Consider the following 6188-nt stretch of genomic DNA (forward strand, 5'->3'; position numbering starts at 1 on the left):
AGATCTATTTTTCTCAATTCCAGTAGGTTTATCGACAAAACCTGAGGTAGTAATGATGTTCATAACATCATTCGATTCATATATATAAAACTACCTTATTCGAAGGTTTAAACTTGAAATCACTAGAACATAGTTTAGTTAATTCTAAACTTGTTCGCAAACAAAAGTTAATCCTTCTAACCTGACTTTTAAAATCAACTAAACACATGTTCTATATCTATATGATATGCTAACTTAATGATATAAAACCCGGAAACACGAAAAACACCGTAAAACCGGACATACGCCGTCGTAGTAACACCGCGGGCTGTTTTGGGTTTGATAATTAAAAACTATGATAAACTTTGATTTAAAAGTTGTTCTTCTGGAAAAATTATTTTTCTTATGAACATGAAACTATATCCAAAAATCATGGTTAAACTCAAAGTGGAAGTATGTTTTTCAAAATGGTCATCAAGACGTCGTTCTTTCGACTGAAATGACTACCTCTTACAAAAACGACTTGTAACTTATATTTCTGACTATAAACCTGAAATGTGCCATTTATATTGATTATAAATGTTTCATATTAATTGATTTCGTTGCGAGGTTTTGACCTCTATATGAGACGTTTTTCAAAGACTGCATTCATTTTTAAAACAAACCACAACCTTTATTTTATCGACAAGGTTAAAAAGTCACCACCTAGATTATCTAGAAATGATAATCTAAAATATCACACTTACATACTACCAATACATATTGGTTTACAATATTAATATGTTACAACAAAGTAAATCTCGAATGCAGTTTTAAACAATATTATACAAGCATGCTGACACCAAATCTTGTCCATATTTTAGCATGCAATAGCGGAAGCTCTTAATAATCACCTGAGAATAAACATGCTTTAAACGTCAACAAAAATATTGGTGAGTTATAGGTTTAACCTATATATTTATCAAATCGTAATAATAGACCACAAGATTTCATATTTCAATATACATCCCATACATAGAGATAAAAATCATTCATATGGTGAACACCTGGTAACCGACCTTAACAAGATGCAAATAGAATATCCCCTATCATTCCGAGACTCCCTTAGGACATGATGAATTCGAGGTACTAAAGCATCTGGTACTTTGGATGGGGCTCGTTGGGCCCAATAGATCTATCTTTAGGATTTGCGTCAATTAGGGTGTCTGTTCCCTAATTCTTAGATTACCAGACTAAAAAGGGGCATATTCGGTTTAATAATCCAGCCATAGAATGTAGTTTCATTTACTTGTTTCTATTTTTTAAAACATTTATAAAACTGCATGTGTTCTCATCCCAAAATATTAGATTTTAAAAGTGGGACTATAACTCACTTTCACAGATTTTTACTTCGTCGAGAAGTAAGACTTGACCACTGGTCGATTCACGAACCTATAACAAATATGTACATATATATCAAAGTATGTTCAAAATATATTTACAACATTTTTAATACGTTTTAATGTTTTAAGTTTATTAAGTCGGCTGTCCTCGTTAGTAACCTACAACTAGTTATCCACAATTAGATGTACAGAAATAAATCGATATATATATTATCTTGAATCAATCCACGACCCAGTGTATACACGTCTCATGCTAGGTCACAACTCAAAGTATATATATTTTTGGAATCAACCTCAACCCTGTATAGCTAACTCTAACATTACTGCATATAGAGTGTCTATGGTTGTTCCAAATAATATATATAGATGGGTCGATATAATATGTCAAAACATTTGCATACGTGTCTATGGTATCCCAAGATTACATAATATATTAGAATACATATATAATACAATATAAGTTAGCTAGGATATGATTAATATAGATTTGTTACCAATTTTCACGTAGCTACAACAAGCAAAAATATCCAATCTTGTTTTACCCATAACTTCTTCGTTTTAAATCCGTTTTGAGTGTTTCAAGTTGCTATGGTTTCATATTGAACTTAATTTTATGAATCTAAACAGAAAAAGTATAAGTTTATAGTCGTAAATACAGGTTACAAGTCATTTTTGTAAAGGTAGTCATTTTAGTCGAAAGAACGACGTTTAGATGACCATTTTGGAAAACATACTTTCACTTTGAGTTTAACCATGATTTTTGGATATAGTTTCATGTTCATAAGAAAAATTATTTTCCCAGAAGAACAACTTTTAAATCAAAGTTTATCATAGTTTTTAATTAACTAACCCAAAACAGCCCGCGGTGTTACTACGACGGCGTATATCCGGTTTTACGGTGTTTTTCGTGTTTTCCGGTTTTAAATCATTAAGTTAGCATATCATATAAAAATAGAACATGTGTCTAGTTGATTTTAAAAGTCAAGTTAGAAGGATTAACTTTATTTGCGAACAAGTTTAGAATTAACTAAACTATGTTCTAGTGATTACAAGTTTAAATCTTCGAATAAGATAGTTTTATATGTATGAATCGAATGATGTTATGAACATCATTACTACTTTAATTTTAGTAGCTAAACCTACTAGAAATGAGAAAAATAGATCTAGCTTCAAAGGATCCTTGGATGGCTTGAAAGTTCTTGAAGCAGAATCATGACACGAAAACAAGTTCAAGTAAGATTTCCACTCGAAATAAGATTGTTATAGTTATAGAAATTGAATCAAAGTTTGAATATGAGTATTACCTTGAATTAGAAAGATATCTTACTTTAAATAAGAAAGATTTATTGAGGTTGGATGATCACTTTACAAGATTGGAAGTAAGCTAGCAAACTTGGAAGTATTCTTGATTTTATGAAACTATAACTTATAGAATTTATGAAGAACACTTAGAACTTGAAGATAGAACTTTAGAGAGATTAATTAGATGAAGAAAATTGAAGAATGAAAGTGTTTGTAGGTGTTTTTGGTCGTTGGTATATGGATTAGTTATAAAGGATGTGTAATTTTGTTTACTTGTAAATAAGTCATGAATGATTACTAATATTTTTGTAATTTTATGAGATATTTCATGCTAGTTGCCAAATGATGGTTCCCACATGTGTAAGGTGACTCACATGGGCTACTAAGAGCTGATCATTGGAGTGTATATATCAATAGTACATACATCTAAAAGCTGTGTATTGTACGAGTACGAATACGGGTGCATACGAGTAGAATTGTTGATGAAACTGAACGAGGATGTAATTGTAAGCATTTTTGTTAAGTAGAAGTATTTTGATAATTGTCTTGAAGTCTTTAAAAAGTGTATGAATACATATTAAAACACTACATGTATATACATTTTAACTGAGTCGTTAAATCATCATTAGTCGTTACATGTAAATGTTGTTTTAAAACCTTTAGGTTAACGATCTTGTTAAATGTTGTTAACCCATTGTTTATTATATCTAAAGAGATGTTAAATTATTACATTATCATGATATTATGATATATTAATATATCTTAGTATGATATATATACAGTTAAATGTTGTTACAACGATAATCGTTACATATATGTCTCGTTTCGAAATCCTTAAGTTAGTAGTCTTGTTTTTACATATGTAGTTCATTGTTAATACACTTAATCATATATTTACTTATCATTTAACATGTTTAACAAAGTGTATCAATATCTTAATATGATTCATATGTACTTAGTAAGACGTTGTTGTAACGATACTCGTTATATATTTCGTTTTCGAGGTTCTTAATTCAATAGTCTCATTTTTATGTATATAACTCATTGTTAAAATGCTTAATGAGATACATACCAATCATAATAACATGTTAACTATATATATATATATATATATATATATATATATATATATATATATATATATATATATATATATATATATATATATATATATATATATATATATATATATATATATATATATATATATATATATCATCATATAGTTTTTACAAGTTTTAACGTTTCGTGAATCACCGGTCAACTTGGGTGGTCAATTGTCTATCTGAAACCTATTTCAATTAATCAAGTCTTAACAAGTTTGATTGCTTAACATGTTGGAAACACTTAATCATGTAAATAACAATTTCATTTAATATATAAAAACATGAAAAAGTTCGGGTCACTATAAAACCTATACTTTTTCTATTTAGATTCATAAAATAGAGTTCAATATGAAACCATAGCAATTTGATTCACTCAAAACGGATTTAAATCGAAGAAGTTATGGGTAAAACAAGATTGGATATTTTTTTTATTGTTGTAGCTACGGGAAATATTGTAACAAATCTATATTAATCATATCCTAACTAACTTATATTGTATTGTACATGTATTCTAATATATTATGTAATCTTGGGATACCATAGACACGTATGCAAATGTTTTGACATATCATATCGACCCATCTATATATATTATTTGGAACAACCATATACACTCTATATGCAGTAATGTTGGAGTTAGCTATACAGGGTTGAGGTTGATTCCAAATATATATATACTTTGAGTTGTGATCTAGCATGAGACGTGTATACACTGGGTCGTGGATTGGGTCAAAATAATATGTATCAATTTATTTTCTGTACATCTAACTATAGACAACTAGTTGTAGGTTACTAACGAGGACAGCTGACTTAATAAACTTAAAATATTAAAACGTATTAAAAATGTTATAAATATATTTTAAACATACTTTGATATATATGTACATATTTGTTATAGGTTCGTAAACCTTTATAGATAAAATAAAGGTTATGGTTGTTTTAAAAATGAATGCAGTCTTTGAAAAACATCTCATATAGAGGTCAAAAGTGAAATGTCCCGTTCTTATTGATTAAAAACGTTCCATATTAATTGATTTCGTTGCGAGGTTTTGACCTCTATATGAGACGTTTTTCAAAGACTGCATTCATTTTAAAACAAACCATAACCTTTATTTCATCAATAAAGGTTTAAAAGCTTTACGTAGATTATCAAATAATGATAATCTAAAATATCCTGTTTACACACGACCATTACATAATGGTTTACAATACAAATATGTTACAACAAAATAAGTTTCTTGAATGCAGTTTTTACACAATATCATACAAACATGGACTCCAAATCTCGTCCTTATTTAAGTATGCGACAGCGGAAGCTCTTAATAATCACCTGAGAATAAACATGCTTAAAACGTCAACAAAAATGTTGGTGAGTTATAGGTTTAACCTATATATATCAAATCGTAACAATAGACCACAAGATTTCATATTTCAATACACATCCCATACATAGAGATAAAAATCATTCATATGGTGAACACCTGGTAACCGACAATAACAAGATGCATATATAAGAATATCCCCATCATTCCGGGACACCCTTCGGATATGATATAAATTTCGAAGTACTAAAGCATCCGGTACTTTGGATGGGGTTTGTTAGGCCCAATAGATCTATCTTTAGGATTCGCGTCAATTAGGGTGTCTGTTCCCTAATTCTTAGATTACCAGACTTAATAAAAAGGGGCATATTCGATTTCGATAATTCAACCATAGAATGTAGTTTCACGTACTTGTGTCTATTTTGTAAATCATTTATAAAACCTGCATGTATTCTCATCCCAAAAATATTAGATTTTAAAAGTGGGACTATAACTCACTTTCACAGATTTTTACTTCGTCGGGAAGTAAGACTTGGCCACTGGTTGATTCACGAACCTATAACAATATATACATATATATCAAAGTATGTTCAAAATATATTTACAACACTTTTAATATATTTTGATGTTTTAAGTTTATTAAGTCAGCTGTCCTCGTTAGTAACCTACAACTAGTTGTCCACAGTTAGATGTACAGAAATAAATCGATAAATATTATCTTGAATCAATCCACGACCCAGTGTATATATATCTCAGTATTGATCACAACTCAAACTATATATATTTTGGAATCAACCTCAACCCTGTATAGCTAACTCCAACATTCACATATAGAGTGTCTATGGTTGTTCCGAAATATATATAGATGTGTCGACATGATAGGTCGAAACATTGTATACGTGTCTATGGTATCTCAAGATTACATAATATACAATACAAGTTGATTAAGTTATGGTTGGAATAGATTTGTTACCAATTTTCACGTAGCTAAAATGAGAAAAATTATCCAATCTTGTTTTACCCATAACTTCTTCATTTTAAATCCGTTTTGAGTGAATCAAATTGCTATGGTTTCATATTGAACTCTATTTTATGAA

The sequence above is a fragment of the Rutidosis leptorrhynchoides genome, chromosome 4 (genome assembly GCF_046630445.1).
Source record: "Rutidosis leptorrhynchoides isolate AG116_Rl617_1_P2 chromosome 4, CSIRO_AGI_Rlap_v1, whole genome shotgun sequence".
In the NCBI taxonomy this organism is placed as follows: domain Eukaryota; kingdom Viridiplantae; phylum Streptophyta; class Magnoliopsida; order Asterales; family Asteraceae; genus Rutidosis; species Rutidosis leptorrhynchoides.